This window comes from Gopherus flavomarginatus, chromosome 1, assembly GCF_025201925.1.
Source record: "Gopherus flavomarginatus isolate rGopFla2 chromosome 1, rGopFla2.mat.asm, whole genome shotgun sequence".
In the NCBI taxonomy this organism is placed as follows: Eukaryota; Metazoa; Chordata; order Testudines; family Testudinidae; genus Gopherus; species Gopherus flavomarginatus.
Genome location: NC_066617.1, coordinates 358,133,362 through 358,154,090, shown reverse-complemented (window position 1 = coordinate 358,154,090; position 20,729 = coordinate 358,133,362). Strand labels below are relative to the sequence as shown.

General features: G+C 47.4%; 1 protein-coding gene across 4 annotated transcripts in view; it reads right to left on the bottom strand.

The window, feature by feature from the left end:
- Positions 1 to 20,019, bottom strand: part of GDPD4 (glycerophosphodiester phosphodiesterase domain containing 4) — an 87,452-nt gene extending 67,433 nt beyond the window's left edge. For 3 of the 4 annotated variants that reach the window (XM_050941358.1, XM_050941349.1, XM_050941374.1), the window contains exon 1: positions 19,950 to 20,019. The gene's annotated coding sequence lies outside the window, so the exon portion shown is untranslated. The remainder of the gene's footprint in view (positions 1 to 19,949) is intronic. The other variant, XM_050941366.1, reaches the window with a different exon arrangement.
- Between the last annotated feature and the right edge of the window lie 710 nt (positions 20,020 to 20,729).

Here is a 20,729-nt window from a genome sequence, read left to right as displayed (position 1 = left end):
CCCAGAACTGCCTGCTCTAACTGTACAACCAACCTGCCTCGTTTCCAAGAGGGCTTAGAGGAAAGTGGTACTCTAATACATGGCTATGGGCCTCAATATAAGAAAATGGATGGAGAGGGACAGGTGGATTATTATTATTATTATACAGACACATTATTAAGGGCACAAGAGCAAACTATCCCACTGTGTGGAAAGATCGGAAATATGGAAAGAGACCACCCTGGCTTAACCAGGAGACCTTCAATGATCTAAAAAAACAAAAAACAGTCCTACAAAAAGTGGAAAGTAGATCAAATCACAAAGAATGAATATAAACAAATAACACATGTATGTAGGGACAAAATTAGAAAGGCCAAGGCACAAAACAAGATCAAACTAGTTAGAGACATAGAAGGTAACAAGAAAACATTGTACAAATACATTAGAAACGAGAGGAAGACCAAGGACAGGGTAGGCCCATTACTAAGTGGGGATGGAGGGGAGTGTTAATAACAGAAAATGTGGAAATGGCAGAGGTAACTAATGACTTCTTTGTTTCAGTTTTCACCAGGAAGTTGGTGGGTGATTGGACATCTAACATAGGGAATGTCCATGAAAATGAGGTAGGATCAGAGGCCAAAATAGGGAAAGAACAAGTTAAAAATTACTTAGACAAATTAGATGTCTTCAAGTCACCAGGGCCTGATGAAATGCATCCTAGAATACTCAAGGAGCTGACTGAGGAGATATCTGAGCCATTAGCGATTATCTTTGAAACGTCATGAAGACGGGAGAGATTCCAGAAGACTGAAAAAGGGCAAATATAGTGCCCATCTATAAAAAAGGACATAAGGACAACCCAGGGAATTACAGACCAGTCATCTTAACTTCTGTACCCGGAAAGATAATAGAGCAAATAATTAAAAATCAATTTGCAAACATCTAGATGATAATAAGGTGATAAGTAACAGTCAAGCATGGATTTGTCAAGAACAAATCATGTCAAACCAACTAAGGTGGGTGCAAAACTGGTTGGAAAACCATTCCCAGAGAGTAGTTATCAGTGGTTCACAGTCAAGCTGGAAGGGCATAACGAGTAGGGTCTCACAGGGATCAGTTCTGGGTCTGGTTCTGTTCAAGATCTTCATTAATGATTTAGATAATGGCATAGAGAATAAACTTATAAGGTTTGCGGTCGATACCAAGCTGGGAGGGGTTGCAAGTGCTTTGGAGGATAGGATTAAAATTCAAAATGATCTGGACAAACTGGAGAAATAATCTGAAGTAAATAGGATGACCATCCCCTGTCACCCATTCCCAGCTTCTGGCAAACAGAGGCTAGGGACTCCTTCCTTGCCCATCCTGGCTAATAGCCATTGATGGACCTATCCTCCAGGAACTTATCTATTTCTTTTTTTGAAGGCTGTTATAGTCTTGGCCTTCACAACATCCTCTGGCAATGAATTCCACAGGTTGAAGAAATACTTCCTTTTGTTTGTTTTAAACCAGCTAACTATTAATTACATTTGGTGACCCCTAGTTCTCGTGTTATGAGGAGCAAATAACACTTCCTTATTTACTTTCTCCACACCACTCATGATTTTATAGACCTCTATCATATCCCCTTTAGTCATCTCTTTTCCAAGCTGAAAAGTCACAGTCTCATTAATCGTTCCTCATATGGCAGCCATTCCATGCCCCTAATCATTTTTGTTGCCCTTTTCTGAACCTTTTCCAATTCCAATATATCTTTTTTGAGATGTGGCAACCACATCTGCATGCAGTATTCAAGATGTGGGTGTACCAGGGATTTATATAGAGGCAATATAATATTTTCTGCCTTATCTATCCCTTTCTTAATGATTCTCAACATTCTATTTGCTTTTTTGACTGCCACTGTACATTGAGTAGATATTTTCAGAGAACTATTCACAATGACTCCAAGATCTCTTTCTTGAATGGTAACAGCTAATTTAGACCCCATCATTTTATATGTATAGCTGGGATTATGTTTTCCTATGTGCATTACTCTGCATTTATCAACATTGAATCTCATCTGCCACTTTGTTGCCCAGTCACCCAGTTTTGCGAGATCCTTTTGTAGCTCTTTGCAGTCTGCCTGGGACTTGACTGTCTTGAGTAGTTTTGTATCATCTGCAACTTTGCCACCTCACTGTTTACCCCTTTTTCCAGATCATTCATGAATATTTTGAATAGGACTGATCCCAGTACAGACCCCTGAGGGACACACTATTTACCGCTCTCCATTCTGAAAACTGAGTTAGGACAGAATTATGCCTCACTGAGGGAAGAAGTGTTTGATGGGGTCAAACAGTCCAGAGCTGGGCAGATTCTGTCACCCTCTGATGTGCAGTGGAAGAGTGAGCAGATGGGTGGTATTGCTGCTGACAGAACTTGTGTCTCCAGAAACATCCTTTCTGGGTAGGTTGCATGCAGGGCCATTTCCAGTCACATTTCCCCCCCAGCCACAGGGAATATTAGGTATAGCCGGCTGCTTTATTTATTTATTTGGGTAGAGGAGGAGGCAAAATGTTTCTGACAACAAAAAAAAAATCTTTCATTAAACATTGGTTTGCAAAAAAAATCCCATTTGCACCAAAAATCTCCAGCTTTTGACCAAAAACCTCCAAACTGAATTAACATGTTTTCAGCAACCAAAATCCAATGTTTTGTTTGCATGTTTTAACCTACAAATTTTTGGTTTTCTGCTTTTTGATAAAGCCAAAAAAAGTCAACAAAAATGAAAAATCTTACTTTTCATCTGGGGAAAATAAATCTTTCCCTGACTAACTCTACTATTAAGCATCAAAGATAGGAAATTTCTACAAAGCCGTATAAGAGATCTGGACATTAAAATGAAGTCATAATTGAACCTTAGGAATACACAGTAAGAATATAAGAACGGCTGTACCGGGTCAGACCAAAGGTCCATCTAGCCCAGTGTCTGTCTACCGACAGTGGCCAATGCCAGGTGCCCCAGAGGGAGTGAACCTAACAAGCAATGATCAAGAGATCTCTCTCCTGCCATCCATCTCCATCCTCTGACAAACAGAGGCTAGGGACACCATTCCTTACCCATCCTGGTTAATAGCCATTTATGGACTTAACCACCATGAATTTATCCAGTTCTCTTTTAAACACTGTTATAGTCCCAGCCTTCACAACCTCCTCAGGTAAGGAGTTCCACAAGTTGACTGTGCGCCGTGTGAAGAAGAACTTCCTTTTATTTGTTTTAAACCTGCTACCTATTAATTTCATTTAGTGACCCCTAGTTCTTGTATTATGGGAATAAGTAAATAACTTTTCCTTTTCCACTTTCTCCACATCACTCATGATTTTATATACCTCTATCATATCCCCCGTTAGTCTTCTCTTTTCCAAGCTGCAGAGTCCTAGCCTCTTTAATCTTTCCTCATATGGGACCCTCTCTAAACTCCTAATCATTTTAGTACAAAAGGTGTTTTAGGCTCAGACCATATTCCTGATCTAGCTGTTCAAAACTGTGCCAAACCACAAGTAATTTCTCCAAGCAAACTAAACCCTCATGATTTATTGTAATTCAGCTCAGAGCTGCTCTGCATTCCTGTAAGACCATTGTCTGAATGGGAACTCATATTTAGGTCTTATTTGTTCCCTATCTTGTTGATGAGAGTGACTCATAGCGTAAGATTGGTTACGGGAGCCTAATTTAATAATAATCATTAGAATTTATAGACCATTTTCGCCTCCAAAGCACTCTGTAGTTGGTACAATGAAAGCTCATTGAGGATAATTAGTGGTCAATGCACTAAATGTTTGAGGCAGATTGTACATAAAAGGTTTTAGCTCGTGTGTAGCAACAAACAAGCACAAATCATCCTGTTTACAAAAGAGCGTCAAGGGACTAGAATACATTTCCCCAACTGCACGTTAAGGGCAAAATGACTGTTTTAAATACAGCTGGTTGAATACTAGCTTTAAGCCTTCCACAAGTGCGAGGGTTTCAGTTTGATTCAATTGCATTCCAGTCCTTTGTGTGCACAAACCGTAAAAGGGGGCAGTGAAAATTTTCTATTCTATTCTATACAGTTCTTACATCACCCTCATCACCGTAGGCTCTGAGCACCTTCCATTCATGCCTTAAGTGACTAATATCTGTCACGTGTGTGGTCATTCTTTTGTTCATCCTCTGGCCAGGGGAATATTGCTTGTGCAGTAAAATGTTTTGTTTGGTGGGTTGGGGGTTTGGTTTGGTTCCTGGTTCATAAATTTACACACTGCTCTGTGTTTATGTTCAAGAAGGCAGGTCACAGATGTGTGTCTGGCACTGGGTGTGGAAAGTGGTCAGGTTTGGGTTAGTCCTTATTCTCATTATCCAGATAAATACCTAGTGCCCTTTTGAATCCTGCTAAGCTCTTGGCAACGTCCTGTTTCAATGAGTTCCACCGGCTACTTATACTATGTATGAAAAATTATGTTCTTAACCTAAAGATTCCATTCAGTCATTCCTGCAGGAAGAGGCACCTTAACAGATGATTGGCACTTTCCGTTCACTAGCATCCTGGCAACAACAAAGGCGATGGAAACACGTAATCAGACTCAGTGCCCTTTGGAATGTCCCTAGCCTCTGTTTGCTAGAAGCTGGGAATGGGCAACAAGGGATGAATCACTTGATGATTACCTGTTCTGTTCATTCCCTTTCGGCACCTGGCATTGGCCACTGTTGGAAGATAGGATGCTGGGCTAGATGGACCTTTGGGCTGATCCAGTATGGCCCTTCTTATGGCACACAACAGTGAGGGAAATTTTGGCTGAGGACAGGAGGGCAACCCCAAACTCTTACATCAAAAAATAATTGAACATATAGGATTTTGACTTTCCAGGTCATCTCCACAGAACCCCATGCAGCAAGATAAACCTACAGGACCCATTTTAGCTATAGAAGGTTCAGAAGAATTTTTACACTTACGTCTGTTTAGCTAGAGATGTATATGTACATAACAGATTATAAATTCTTTAGGGCAAGGATTGTCTTTCTTTGGTCTGTGTCTGTACAGCACCTTGCACAATGGAGCCTGATCCATGACTGGGACTCCTAAATGCTGCGGTAATTCAAATAATAATGCTTTTGCAGAACAGCCTGATGCAAAAATGCAACATGGAAACTGAAGCAGGTAATGTTCAGCAAAAAAAGCTAGGGGAGGCAAGAGAGGAAGTGAACTAGAAAGAGCAATTACACAGGCGCTGTTTTAGTGCAGCTGAACGGATGTTGTTCTCACAGATCACATAGAAGGGAACATGAGCGCTGCACCAAAAAAGACAGCTCTGGGCTTTCCTGGTGTAAGAACCAGGATCAGTCCTATGAACCAGCAATGTTTTGTGTTCATTTGTTACAGGCACCTGCTTGCAACACACACCTTGTCACGTTCCTTTCCAAACTTCCCCTTGTAATGACACCCTCCAAAGCAGCTGCCCTATCCCAGGACTCTGCCACTTTAACTGGAATGTCCTAGGGGATTGTCCAGGAGCCCTCAGCCACCTCCAAGTCACTGACCTCAATTAGGAAGTTGATACGAGTGCACCACCCAGCACTTACTTGGCACAGACTGCAGCAAACTGCAATTGTCTTTTCAGTCTAAATTCCTGCGCTGGCTGAGCTGGGCATGTCCATCCCAGCTTGGAGAACTGAGGACAGGCACTGGCAGGTTGAAGACATTCTCCCCTCCCACAACATGCAAGACCCTGCCAGCTGGCCTCTCTGAAAAGCACAACATGCCTTGCTACTCCTACAATGCTGAGCAGTTCCCTTCTGTATTTGTCTCACCCCTCCTCTCGCACTCTGCTAGGGCTCCCTGGCTTTAGGAGGGGAGGAAGGAAAATTCTTGCAGTATTTTGAGAGACCCAATTTTATACAACTGCATCCAGATATCACAATGAGGAGAGTCTTATATCAAAGGGGTAGCCCTGTTAGACTATATCCAGAAAAAACAACAAGGAGTCTGGTGGCACCTTAAAGACTAACAGATTTATTTGGACATAAGCTTTTGTGGGTAAAACCCCACTTCTTCAGATGCATGGAGTGAAAATTACAGAAACAAGAATAAATATATATTGGCACATGAAGAGAAGGGAGTTACCTTACAAGTGAAGACCCAGTGTTGAAGGCCAATTTAGCCAGGGTGTATGTGGTCCACTTCCAATAACTGATGAGGAGGTGTCAATACCAAGAGAGGAAATTGCTTTTGTAGTGAGCCAGCCACTCCCAGTGGGAGGGGGGTGGGGGGGGTTGCAAAGAGTCAGAGCACTGGTGGGGGCTGACCTCCAGCATCTGCTCCAGTCATGCCACTGCTCCAGCCCCAGGGGGGTTGACCCAACCCTGACTGCTGGTCTGACAGCCCCGGGGCTGACTGCCAGCTCTGCTCCAGCCCCACCACTGCTCTTGTGGCAGGGGCTGACTGCCTCTGCTCCAGCCCTAGTACACTGAGTCAGCCCTGAGGCCGCTGCTCTGGTGGCCCCGGAGCTGACAGCTGCTGAAGCCCTACCCCAGAAGTAGTCCTGGAGATCCTGGAAAGTCATGGAACCTCTGACCTCCATGGCAGAATTGTACCCTTAATAACAATGATCATTAACAACATGCTTGATAAGGAGGGAATCTGGGATGATATGATGAAGCCTCACAATTAAATTTAATATCTCACTGGCTACTTAGATAATGTTTTCACCCCTCTTAGCCAGAAGACCGAGAAGTGCTACAGTCTCCCCAGCCCAAATGTAGCGCTGTTATTTAGTCACTCGTTGATTAAATACCGCATGTGGTGCTGCAGCAACTGGGATATTGGAGGAGAGACATTTTCCAGGGCGCAAAGAGCAGTTAAATCCTCACTCACTTTCAATGAGAGTTAGGTGCCTCACTGCCCTTCATGCTTTTGAAAGCCTCCCCTGTAACAATGTCTGAAGAAGGACAAGGCACCAAAATCCAAAGAGTCTCTTACAGAGAGACAGGTCCCCTCTCTCCAGAACCAAGAATGCATAGTCCAGCAGTTAGCCTGGGACTTAGGAGAACTGGGTTTAGTTCCTGGCTTTGCCACAGACTGTGTGTGACCTTGGACAAGTCACTTAGTTATGCTGCACCTCAGATCCCAACCTGTAAACGGAGGATCACAGCCTGACTCTACCTCACCGGGGTGCTGTGAGGCTAATACCACCTAACTCCTACATAGGGCTTTTCCTCTGTAGCTCTCAAAGCACTGTACAGATGCTGCCTGTATCATTAACCCCATTTTGTAGAGGGAGAATATGAGGTACAAAGAGAAGAAGTGACATGCCCACGGTCACACAGCAGGCCAGTGGCAGAGCCACTCAATTAAAATGACATGAGGTGGCAAAGTTTGCAGGTGATACTAAACTACTCAAGATAGTTAAGACCAAAGCAGATGGTGAAGAACTTCAAAAAGATCTCACAAAACTAACTGTTTGAGCAACAAAATGGCAAATGAAATTTAATGTGGATAAATGTAAAGTAATGCACGTTGGAAAAAATAACCCCAACTATACATACAATACGATGGGGGCTAATTTAGCTACAACGAGTCAGGAAAAAGATCTTGGCATCATTGTGGATAGTTCTCTGAAGATGTCCATGCAGTGTGCAGAGGCGGTCAAAAAAGCAAACAGGATGTTAGAAATCATTAAAAAGAGGATAGAGAATAAGACTGAGAATATCTTATTGCCCTTATATAAATCCATGGTACGCCCACATCTCAAATACTGTATAAAGAAGTGGTCTCCTCATCCCAAAAAAGATATACTGGCACTAGAAAAGGTTCAGAAAAGGGCAACTAAAATGATTAGGGGTTTGGAGAGGGTCCCATATGAGGAAAGATTAAAGAGGCTAGGATTCTTCAGCTTGGAAAAGAGGAGACTAAGGGGGGATATGATAGAGGTATATAAAATCATGAGTGACGTGGAGAAAGTGGATAAGGAAAAGTTATTTACTTATTTCCATAATACAAGAACTAGGGGTCACCAAATGAAATTAATGGGCAGCAGCTTTAAAACAAATAAAAGGACGTTCTTCTTCACGCAGCGCACAATCAACTTGTGGAACTTCTTACCTGAGGAGGTTGTGAAGGCTGGGACTATAACAGTGTTTAAAAGAGAACTGGATAAATTCATGGAGGTTAAATCCATAAATGGTTATTAACCAGGATGGGTAAGGAATGGTGTCCCTAGCTTCTGTTTGTCAGAGGATGGTGATGGATGGCAGGAGAGAGGTCACTTGACCATTGCCTGTTGGATTCACTCCCTCTGGGGCACCTGGCATTGGCCACTGTCAGTAGACAGATACTGGTCTAGATGGACCTTTGGTCTGACCCAGTACGGCCGTTCTTATGTTCTTATGACATGCAGTGAATATGTTAAAAAGAAATCCATTACTGAGTGGGAGGTGCTCAGATACTGTATTGTAACAGGACCTTAGCTAGATAACCAGACACACATAAGAGACAAACAGGAGAAACTGCTGGCACGTGGATGCTAGTTTTGCTAATTAGTGAGGTTGCCTGACCACTAGATTCTGATCATTTTGACCCATATTCTGACTCTCTCAATCAAACAGTAGCAGGTACAGGTAAAGCGGCTCTTGGGAGGGTGGCTTTAGAGATGCTATACCTATTGCCAGCTGCAGAGCAGCCAGGTATAGGCAGTGGGCCGCATCCATCCTTGGTGTGGCCCCATAGAGCTCTGTGGGCCTGATTCTGCTCTCAGCTATACTGGTGTAAAATCTGAGTGGATCCACTTGATTAGCGTTTGATGGGTGTAACAGAAATCAGAATCAGGCCCACACACTACAGTGCAATTACATCAGAACATAAGAATGTCCATAGTGTGTCAGCCCAATGGTCCATCTAGCCCAGTATCCTGTTGTCTGGCAGCAGCCGGTGCCAGATGCTTCGAGGGAAGGAACAGAACAGGGCAGTTATTGGGTGATCCATTCCTTGCTGTCCAGTCTTAGCGTCTGGCAGACAGAGGTTTAGGGACACCCAGAGTATTGGGTTGCGTCCCTGACCATCTTGACTAATAGCCATTAATGGACCTATACTCCAGGAACTCATACAATTCTTTTTTGAATCCCGTTATAGTTTTGGCCTTCACATCTCCTGGCAACGAGTTCCACAGGTTGACTGTGTGTTGTGTGAAGAAGTACTTCCTTATGATTGTTTTAAACTTGCTGCCTATTCATTTCATTGGGTGACCCCTAATTCTTGTTTTATGTGAAGGGGTAACTAACACTTCCCTATTCACTTTCTCCTCATCATACACCTCTAGTGTGTCCCTCCTCATTCATCTCTTTTCTAAACTGAATAGTCCCAGACTTTTTAATCTCTCCTCACATGGAAGCTGTTTCTTACCCCTAATCATTTTTGTTGCCTTTCTCTGTACTTTTTCCAGTTTTAAAATATCTTTGTCGAGATGGGGTGAGCAGAACTGCACACAGTATTCCAAGTATGGGCATATCATGGATTTACATAGTGGCATTATATCTTCTGTCTCATTAGCTATCGCTTTCCTAACATTGTTAGCTTGTTAGCTTTTTTGACTGCCACTTTACACTGAGCGGATGTTTTCAGAGAACTATCCATGAGGATTCCAAGATCTCTTTCTTGAACGGTAACAGCTAATTTAGACCCCATCGTGTTATACATATAGTTGAGATTATGTTTTCCACTGTGCATTATTTTGAATTTATCAAAATTTAATTTTATCTGCCATTTTGTTGCCCAGTCAACCAATTTTGTGAATCTCTTTGTAACTCTTCGCAGCCAGCTTTGGAATTTATGATCTTGAGTAATTTTATATCATCTGCAAACTTTACCCCATTTACATTAGGTGTGAACTGGGCCTTCCAGTTAGAATGGAGTGGGTCTGATTCTCATCTCACTCCTACCCCAATATCCTGATTACAATGGAGTTACTCCTGCTGTACACTGGTGTGGCTGAGGCCAGAACCAGGCACACTGGGCTTAAAATAGGTTTCTAAATCCCATGTACTGCTACAGTAGGTTTTTCACCAGGTTGCCCACCGTTTTCTAGGAGCAGTGATTGCTCAGAGTTGCCATAGTAAAAGATACTGGGGATGAGACAAAAGGCCCCTCCAGTGTTCACATTTTGTAGGGTGCTGGGGGAGTGGAATAGAATCCTGGAAGGGAGAGTTCAGGGAAGCCTCCTAAGGAAAATGCCTTCATAATAAATCCTGCTTTGTGCAATTCAGCACGTACCAGCTCTGTTCTCTTCCCACGCCTGTGAATTGCTAAGCCGTGCCTTATCCTCAGCTACTAACGTCAGCCAGACAGGACTAGACAGCAGCATGGGGGAGAAGGGTTGGTCCCCCATTCATGGCAGCGCACAGGAGTGACAGCTGCAGTGGGCACACATTTCAAGGAAGGGCTTTGTCCATTAGCCAAAAGGTTCTTAGCTCACATCCCCCAGTTCTGCATCTGTGCAGAACACCATTCACACCCTGGAGAGGAGACTGTGCGCCGCTGAGCGGTCACCGCTCTACCCTTAATCTGCATCCTCCTAACTGGCACCATTAATGGTTGTGCCTAGCACTGCAAAACAAAGTACAGGGGGAGGAAGGCACATTTTCAATGTGTGTGTCATTAATCAAAGACTCTCTACCTACCCAAAGTTCTCTACAGTATCAAAATGTACACCAGGCTGGCCAGTTTCACATCACTAAACCTGGGTTTATATTTTTCAGAATCTGAAACCTAATTAATTCATATTTAACGTCTACTAGAGCAAATCAAATGCCAGCATTCTTTCCCATAGAGCGCACACAGTTGCCTTACACAGTTCTAAATAAAAGAGGCGGAGAGGCAGTGGTTAGGACACTAGTTTGGAAGACAGAAGACCTAGGTTCTAGTCTCTGCTCTGTCACCTACCTGCTGGGTGACATTAGACAAGTCATGTCCTCTCTGTGCCTCAGTTGCCCCATTGGTAAAATGGGGCTGATACTTACCCTTCTTTGTGAAGACTATATTAATTATATGTCTGTGATGGGATCCCCCCAGGGTGCCACCTGGAACTGGGGTACCACTGAGCCCGCCTGGCCCACCATCCTGGGCTCCCTTTACACTGTACTGCTGTGACAGGCCCCCAAGCCCCCACCAGCACACATACAAGTAGGGACACACCCAGCCGCAGCTACACACACATATGCTGAAATCAGCTTTGCATGGGCAGGCTCGGCTAAGGCACCTCCCAGTTCCTAAGGCACGCATCCTCCTCTGGAGTGTAAACTCAAAATTATACCATCCTGCGCTGCACAGGGAACTGTAGAATATAAGCTCAGAAAATTTGCCCCTCCCTCAAAGTGCAGAGAGAGATGCACCAGCTTTCTGTCCCAAGTTATCATTTCCACACACTGGTTTAAGACAAAACAAAAGCAAGTTTATTAACTACAAAAGGTAGATTTACAATGAGTATAAGTGACAGCAAACAGATCACTGCAGATTACCTAGCAGATAAGCAAAACTACAACCTGAGATTAACACACTAGATAGGTAGGATATGAATTAGCAAATTCTCACCCTGTGTGACAAACAGGCTGGCAGAGTTTTAAGACAGAAGCTGCCTTAGCTTTTCAGTTTGGGTTTCCCAGGTTTTCATATACAGGCTAGAAATCCCTCTAGCCTGGAACCACCACTTCCCCCCTGTTCAATCTTTATTCCTCAGGTGTTACCAGGTGTGTTGTTGCAGGGAGAGTGAGGTCCCCCCATAATATCATTTTCCCACTTTTATATCTTCTTCCCACTTGCTGGAAAGCTCTTTTGCTGTGACCTAGGTCAGACTGTTCTCAGTGTGTAGAGCTATCTCTGAGAGGTTTCTATTGTATACAGTTCCTGGGGTAATCCTCGCGCTTATGTGCATTTCATCAGTAAGCCATTAACATTGTTTGGCCTTTTAACTGTTATACCTGAAAGGCTGCTTGTGAGTGTTTTCAACCCCACAACATGTCTCAGTAACACATACACAGCCAAACGTCATAGCTTCACATACGACGATAGCACATATAATCCAATGAGATATTTAGGTCTAGCAGATCAAGACTTTTAGAATACCTCACATGGCACACTTTATAGAAAACATATCCAAATTACATGACAGTGGTGAATATTGGGTTGGTACGGTGTCACACTCTCTACTTACGTATTTGTAGAAACCCATCATTTGCGACTGTTTTCACATTACAAGCTGTTTTTAGAACTCCCTCCACTCTCCCCTGCTGGGGCTAGCAAGTGGATTTCTTTGGGGGTAGGTTAGGTTATCGCATAATGGTCACTGCAAGGTTTCCAGCATCTTCCTTTTAAGCAGCCAGTACTGGTTGTTCTTGGTAGCAGAATACTGGACTAGATCAATCTGATCCAGGACTAGTCTATACCTAAACTTGCACTAATCTATCTGAATCTGTTTCTTAAACCAGATGGCGTATTTCAATGCCAGTCTGCGTGTGGATGCTCTTCTGTCAGACTAAAAGTGGCTCAAGTTGATTTATTACTGACTTTAGTGCTAAATTGAATTTAGCCACTTTGACTCTGAACTAAGGGAAGGTCCACACACAGTTTGACCCTGAAACAACTAACTGGTTGCTCGGTGGGGCCAGGTCTGTCTTTTTGTTCTTTCGCATTCAGCACCGAGCGCAGTGGGGTCCTCCTCCGTGACTAGGGTTTCCTAGGTGTTGCAATAACAAAAACAATGATGATTTGTATTATTTCAGTGCATGGGTCCAGACCAACTCCAGAATGGCAATTTCTATCTTCCAACCCCGTTTCTTCCTTGTTTTGATCCATGTTTAATGTGTAGAATGTGAGTATGTAGATTTGTTACCATCTATTACACTGAGTAAGCCTCTGGCTGACAAACCCACGGTCCCAGGCTGTCCAAGTCTTTCTAAAATGCTGTGCAACTCTTGAATTTGGAGTCAGTGGATTTCATCACCACCTTGTGCAGTCAGCAGCTAAGCTCATTGCCGCAGAAAAGAAACTAACTCTCTCTTAACCCTGATCCTTGTGGCCCCTTCAAGTCCAAGGCTCCCTGGATCTCTTCTAACTGTAGGCATAATGTTCGCTTCATTCCAGGTCATCAGTGACATCTCTTCCTCCACATGCATGGAGATAATATAGGGCATGATCCTGCACCAACGATCCATGCACAAAGATCCTTTGACACACAGATCCCACCCTTCAGCCACCTCTGTGACACTAGCTGCCCCTAGCCCCAGACCCCCAGGAGGTAGTTACATAAGCAGAGGGGCAGAGCATGGGTGGAGCAGGGCTGTGCACTGTCCTGCCACCAGCATGGCAAACATTCCCCATGAAAGTTAATACAGCCAACTTTTAGCTGTCTCTGGCCCCAGCCTCCACCTTGGGGCTGCCCCAGGAAACAGCAAGGGTCTTGATTTAGCACAGACTTTGTGCCAGCAGTGTGCTTCCACCACTGAAGAAAGGAACAGCAGACTCACAGCACCCTGTAGTGCCGCAGAGGGCAAGGGTGGCTGCTGGAATTCACTGTGGAGCATTGAATGAAGGGATCAGAGGAATTATAAAATTCAGATGGAAGAGACCTATTGGGTGAGTTAGGTCTGTGGGTCCCACTTCTTTCAATCCACAAGCCAAGGGATGGCCAGAAAGTTGTCCCACAACCCATCATATCCCACAAAGCCGCAAAGGATTTTGAGATTTAGGTCAACATAGGGTCAGATGAAAGGGGGGAGAGTGGATTTGTAGGCTGGACATTGGTTGCACTGCAAGGGTGAGAGTTTGGGGAGGGGTTGGTACTGGAGGTGGGTGGGAAGGAGCTGTTCCTACCAATGTGAGTCCTCTGCACAGCATGTGGCTCGCCCATTCAAAAATTTTGAAAGAAACTTCTCAGCAGAGCAGCCAGAAGTATTCACGTGAACACCACAGTGATCCTATCTAACCCTTCCAGCCATTTGTCAAAGTGCTTCGTTTCCATTTTAAGACATGACGCAATTACAAGAAATATTGAGCAAAGGTTAATCGGGATAGAGTGCATTGTAAGAAATAAGTGGGGTTTAACCAAAAATTGCTCCTGCCAAATTTTTACCCCTTTTATAAAAGTGGCTTTTATTTCTGAAATGCTGGAGAGTTTGCAAGGGAAATTTACAGATTAAAGTTGCTGCTTGATTACATATGTGAATAATGCTCCATCACACATTCTTCTGAGGGAAGCCAAAAAGCCCATAACTATTCCACCTATTATTATTGGATGACAGAAAAACCTGGAGGCCACAACTGTACTCAGAGCTCCACTGTGTTACATGCTGAAAAAACACACAGTGAGAGATCGAAGACACCAAGGGCCTTAGGCAAGACAAAGGCTAGGGGAAAGCAAGTATTACCCCATTACTGAGATGGGGAACTCAGGTACAGAGAGTCTGAGTGACTTGCCCGAGATCACACGCAGCCAGAGCTGGGAACTGAATTCCTATTTCTCCAACCAGCGCCCATCCAGAAGACCAGTGGTGAGCTGGAGCCAGTTCGCACCAGTTCGTGTGAACTGGTTGTTAAATTTTGAAGCAGTTTTAGAACCAGGTGTTAATCAGCTTCCCTGCGAGGGGAGGCTGTGGCTGTGGTGGGCTCTGGCCGGGAAGTGATGTAATTCCTCCTCCGGCCACTGGGGGCGCTGCACTGTGGGAGCCATGTGGGCACAGCCTGGCCCCGGGCACAGGCCCTGTTGCTGCTGCTGCTCCCCCGACCCCTGGCCCTGGGGCTCCCGCTGCTGCCTGGTGGGTCCCCAGCTGCTCTGGTGGGTCTGGGCTCCGTCCTGCTGCTCGGGCTGCTCTGAGCCGCTCTCCCTGTGAGCACCCGCCACCCTGCCCGCAGCCAGCCCCCTGTCTCCAGCCAGCCCCTGCCGCACCCCCTGCCCGCAGCCAGCCCCCTGTCTCCAGCCAGCCCCTGCTGCACCCCCTGCCCGCACCCAGCCCCTGCCGTACCCCCTGCCCGCAGCCAGCCCATCTCCAGCCAGCCTCTGCCGCACCCCCTGCCCGCAGCCAGCCCGTCTCCAGCCAGCCCCTGCTGCACCCCCTGCCCGCAGCCAGCCCCTGCCTGCAGCCAGCCCCTGCCTGCAGCCCCTGCCCGCAGCCAGCCCGTCTCCAGCCAGCCCCTGCCGCACCCCCTGCCCGCAGCCAGCCCGTCTCCAGCCAGCCTCTGCCGCACCCCCTGCCCGCAGCCAGCCCATCTCCAGCCAGCCCCTGCTGCACCCCCTGCCCGCAGCCAGCCCTTGCATGCACCCAGCCCCTGCCGCACCCCCTGCCCGCAGCCAGCCCGTCTCCAGCCAGCCCTTGCCGCACAGCCTGCCCGCAGCCAGCCCGTCTCCAGCCAGCCCCTGCTGCACCCCCTGGCCGGAGCCAGCCCCTGCCCGCAGCCAGCCCCTGCTGCACCCTCTGCCTGCAGCCAGCCCACATCCAGCCAGCCCCTGCCACACACCCTGCACGCAGCCAGCCCCTGTCTCCAGCCAGCCCGTCACACCTCCTGCCCGCAGCCAGCCCGTCTCCAGTCAGCCCCTGCTGCACCCCCTGCCTGCTGCCAGCCCGTCTCCAGCCAACCCTGTGCCCCCTGCCCACAGCCAGCCCCTGCCGCACCCTCTGCCCTGCCCACATGAGCCCTGTACCCCCTGACAACAGCCAGCCCGTCTCCAGCCAGTCCCACACCCCCCTGCCCACAGCCCACACCAGCCCTGCACCCCCGCTCTGCCCGCATCAGCCCTACACCCCCTGCCCTGCCTGCAGCCAGCCCCGCACGCCCTGCTCACAGCCAGCCCGTCTCCAGCCAGCCCCACACCCCCTGCCTGTAGCCACCCCCTGCCGCACCCCCTGTTCTGCCCGCAGCCAGCCACCGTCTCCAACCAGCTCTGCATCCCCTGCCTGCAGCCAGCCCGTCTCCAGCCAGCCCCTGCTGCATCCCCTGCCCACAGCCAGCCCGTCTCCAGACAGCTCCACACCCCCTGCCCACAACCAGCCTGTCTCCAGCCAGCCCCTGCCGCACCCCCTGTTCTGCCCGCAGCCAGCCTGTCTCCAGACAGCCCCGCATCTCCTGCCCACAACCAGCTCCTGTCTCCAGCCAGCCCTTGCCATACCCCCTGTTCTGCCCACAGCCAGCCTCCGTCTCCAGCCAGCCCTGCACCCCCTGCCTTCAGCCAGCCTCTGTCTCCAGCCAGTCCCTGTTGCACTCCCTGCCCACAGCCAGCTCCTGTCTCCAGCCAGCCAGTCTCCAGACAGCCCCGTGCCCCTGCCCACAACCAGCCACTGCCGCACCTCCTGCCCTGCCCGCACGAGCCCCGCACCCCCTGCCCGCAGCCAGCCCCCATCTCCAACCAGCCCTGCACTCCCTGCCTGCAGCCAGCCCACCTCCAGCCAACCCCTGCCGCCCTGCTTGAAGCCAGCCAGCCCCACACCCCACTGTCTCCAGCCAACCCCTGCTGCACCCCCGTGCCCAAAGCCAACCAGTCCCGCACTCCTGTCTCCAGCCAACCCCTGTCGGACCCCCCTGCGGCCCTACCCGAAGCCAGCCAGCTCCACACCCCCCTGTCTCAAACCAGGCCCGCACCCCCATCTCCAACCAGCCCCACACCCTCCTGTCTTGCCTGCAGTCAGTCCCTACCTCCAGTCAGCCCCTGCCCTGCCTCCAGCCAACCTCACTGCACCCTCTTGCCTCCAGCCAACCCCACACCCTCCTGTCTCCAGCCAGCTCCGCACCACCTGCCCTGCCAGCAGCCAGCCCTGCACCCTCACCTCCAGCTAGCCCTGCCCCACACTCCTGTCTGCAGCCGGCCCCATGTCCACTGGTGCCCTGCAGTTCCCAGGGCAGTAACCCTGCACACACCTGCTTCAATGAGGGGGGCAGGGAGCAGCTAGGACCCACACATGTGCACACCCCTAGAGTGACCAGACAGCAAGTGTGAAAAATCGGGACAGGGGGTGGGGAGTAATAGGAGCCTATATAAGAAAAAACCCAAAAATCAGGACTGTCCCTATAAAATCAGGACATCTGGTCACCCTAGCACACCTCAGGGAATGGCGCGGCCCCATACATGTGAAACTGAGCTCATTTCTAGTTCAGATCCATCTTTTTAAAAAAGACCTTTAGGTGGGGTTAACACATGTCCATATTTTCCCGGACATGTCAGGCTTTTTGGTTCTTAAATTGCCACCCGAGAGGAATTTTTAAATTTCAGTCTTTCCCCAACTCGAACGGTGTTACAGTACCAAATGCTACTTTCATGGGTGCCAGGCTTGTATAATTTTTGGTGGTGGCCGGAACAGGTCCAAGTCCTGCCCCCGCCCCTCAGCCCACCTTGTAAGCCGATATATATATTTAAAATAACGTAAAAATGGACTGGGAACAGTAAGCGTTTAATGTAGGGGGAGGCCGGGGGGGTGAGGGCTCTGGGATGTGGCTGGGGATGAGGAGTTTGGGGTGCGGGAGGGGGCATAGGGCTACAGCAGAGGGTTGGGGTGTGGGGATGAGGGCTCTGGCTGGGGCTGAGGGGTTTGAGGTGCCAGAGGGGGCTCAGGGCTGGGGTAGGTGAGGACTCTGGCAGGGGGTGAAGGCTCTGGGGTGGGGCTGGGGATGAAGTGTTTAGGGTGTCGGAGGGGGCTCAGGGCTGGGGCAGAGGGTTCTTGGTAAGGGCTGTGGGGTGGGGCCAGGGGTGAGGGGTTCAGGGTGCAGGAGGGGGCTCAGGGCTGGGGCAGAGAGTTGGAATGCGAGGGGGTGAGGGTTCTAGCTGGGGGTGCGGGCTCTGGGTAGGGCTGGGGTGAGGAGTTTGGGTTGTGGGAGGGGGAACAGAGCTACGGCAGAGGGTTGGGGTGTGGGGATGAGGGCTCTGGCTGGGGCTGAGGAGTTTGGGAGGGGGCTCAGGGCTGGGGCAGGTGGTTGGGATGTGGGGGGGTGAGGCCTCTGGCTAGGGGTGCGGGATCTGGGGTAGGGCTGGGGATGAGGTGTTTGGAGTGTGGAAGGAGGTTCAGGGCTATGCATGGACATGCAGAAAGTCTGTCAACTGTGACTTTGTGCAGAACAGAGATCCAACCCTCAGTCACAGCAGCAGTAACCCAGGGACAGTCGTTCAGAGGCTTAGGTAAAGCAAAAAAATCCATCTTAAGATGCAGTTTGAAAGGAGCAGGAGAGTTGACAGCTCAGAGGGATCCAGACAGGCTGATCCCTGTATGAAATCTCAATCACGCAAGCAGCACGGAGCTCCCCGGGACACGTGTAAAGTGTGATATTCCTTGCACGAGCTTGCACCACACAGGACAATGAGAACCCATCTCACCTTTGAACTTTATACCTTTGCTAGAGAGATGTGGCAAGTTTAAGCAGCTAGAGGCTGAGAGCTGTCTATGTATTTAGAAACCAGGCTTCCCAAGTAAATAAGCCCTTACATCTGGCATAAAGAAATCGTAGAGTTGATCCAAAAAAATTCAATCATGTTGCCACGAAAAATCTCAAATGAAACCATTTTAATTTTCTCACATACAATTCCAATTTTTGATGAAAAAAATTGAAAAAGTGAGAGTTTGTTTGATTTTGACTAGATCTTTAACAAAAATCAAACTGTTTTCATGAACTATTTCAATTTAGATGTAGCTGCATTTTTTATTGAAGAAACATCAGGTTGAGAAATTTTTGAGCCACTGTAGGAAATTCAATCCTCCTCCTTCCACTTTTACCCTTCCCTTCCCACCTGGTGTGTCCTACACCTTGTGTATAGGACTGTATTCAGGAGAAATGACATTGTGAATTTTCCGTCTACAGAGTAGGAATGGCCAAAAAATACAGATATATACTGGATCCTCAGCTGGTGGAAGTCTGCATAGCTTCTTTGATTTCAGTGGAGCATCAGCTATCTATAGAAGCGAGGATCTAGCCCCACACTTAGCCAGGAGTGAAGGTCACTTGTTTCAGTATATTTATTTTATGTATGCCTTCAGATAAAGTCTGCCTAGTTAGACAATAAGAAGTAAACAAAAGCTAGAGCTGAATCCTGTTCTCAGCTATAGCAGGTGTAAACCTGATGGCGCTCCACTGAAGACTTTCTTACTACAAAGTTACACCTGCGTAACAGAGCAGAATTTCACCCAGTGCTGAGACATCCATTTAAAAGAAATAGTTGTCCTTCAAAAACTCGCAGAGCAGACAGATTCACTGTAGGGAAAGTTACACGGTGCCATTCCATTTCACATGTCAGTTTCAGCTTTTAGAAATAAGTACTGATGATTTACACCTATTCCTGGATGTTAATATTTCATGGATTATTTATTCCTCCATCAACCTCTCTGCTCACACACAGGGCAAGCTGATAGAAAGACGCCTTCCTTTTTTTTTCCTTACCCCTACCCCCCGCTTCTTTTTTTACTATGGAAACAGCCTTTATCCAATGCATTATAAATGCTCCACCACTAACTCCCTTCCCTCAATCACCCCCCTCTCAAACCAAATCACACAATCCACCCATAACTTAAGTTTTTTCCCATGCCCCTTTGTATCCTCAACAAGTTAGGAAGAATTTGGCTGCCTCATACCCAGGGAGCTGACTGGGACTGTTACGAAGCACAGGTCCTTTTCACTTCAACAAGGCAGTTTGGGGCTACTTTAGGACCTTACAGAACCCCCTGCTTTCAAATAATCCATTCACTCTGTAGCGAAAGCTTTGTCACTGGTTCCCTCCATTCTCTGGCTCTGCTAGACATTGTTTCTTCCTGCAATTCATGCAGGGGGCAGGTCACTCATTAGCTGTCGGATCACATCCAATGCACTCAAAGTGTAAAGGAAAAATCAGAAGGAAATTTCCCCCCTTCCAAGTATAAAGCAGACAGGAAAGAGCATTGATCTATGTATTTAATCGAGCAAGACGGCACCTTTACAGCCACAAGGAACAAGCCAACTTACCTCTTCTTCAAACCCATGTGTTACCTTCTTCTGCGGATTCCTTTGAATTGCTGTGACCTTTGCATGCCACACTCCTGTAACTGAATAGTGACACCACAATATTTCCAAAAGTATTAAAGAAAGGCTGATGGAGAGCCCTGCCCACAGTGGGAGGAGCCTTCTGCCATCGGTGTCTTAAATCAATTCAATCAAAAGGCTGAAAATTAAAATATAATCATACTAAATCATCCAACATGGGCAGCTGCTAACCATATGGCTCTGGGGGAAGAGGGAGGGGAAAGAGAAGCCGAATTTGAGTTTGAGTCTTTTCTCTCCCCACACACGCCCACACAACACACGAAAAGATTGGTATCAAAATTCTGCACTAACAGAAGGAGCCATTGAAAGCCCTTGGTCTAAAGGAAATATTCCAAAGAAGATTTGGGAAAGAGACGTCACTGCTGATCTTAAAAACTCAGAACAACAACAAAATAATATTTCCTGGCAAATCGGACCCCTCTTTGTAATCTTCAAGAAGGAATACATTGTGCCGGATTTTAAGGATTTAACATGAATTTTGCATTACTTTTATTGTTTTCAGCTTTAATAGCTAAATCCTATTAGCAAATGGCCTTGTCTGGAAAGAGGCAAGGGACGGGTCAGAGAAACAAAGACGTTTATGTGTTGGCATTTTGTATCCCTCAATGAGTTTTTGAGCTTGAATTTGCCATGGCCTTTGAGAGAGGCACTTGTAAAGGTTCTCAGACTAGAAAGCTATGCAGCCTCTGCCAGCCTCTCCTC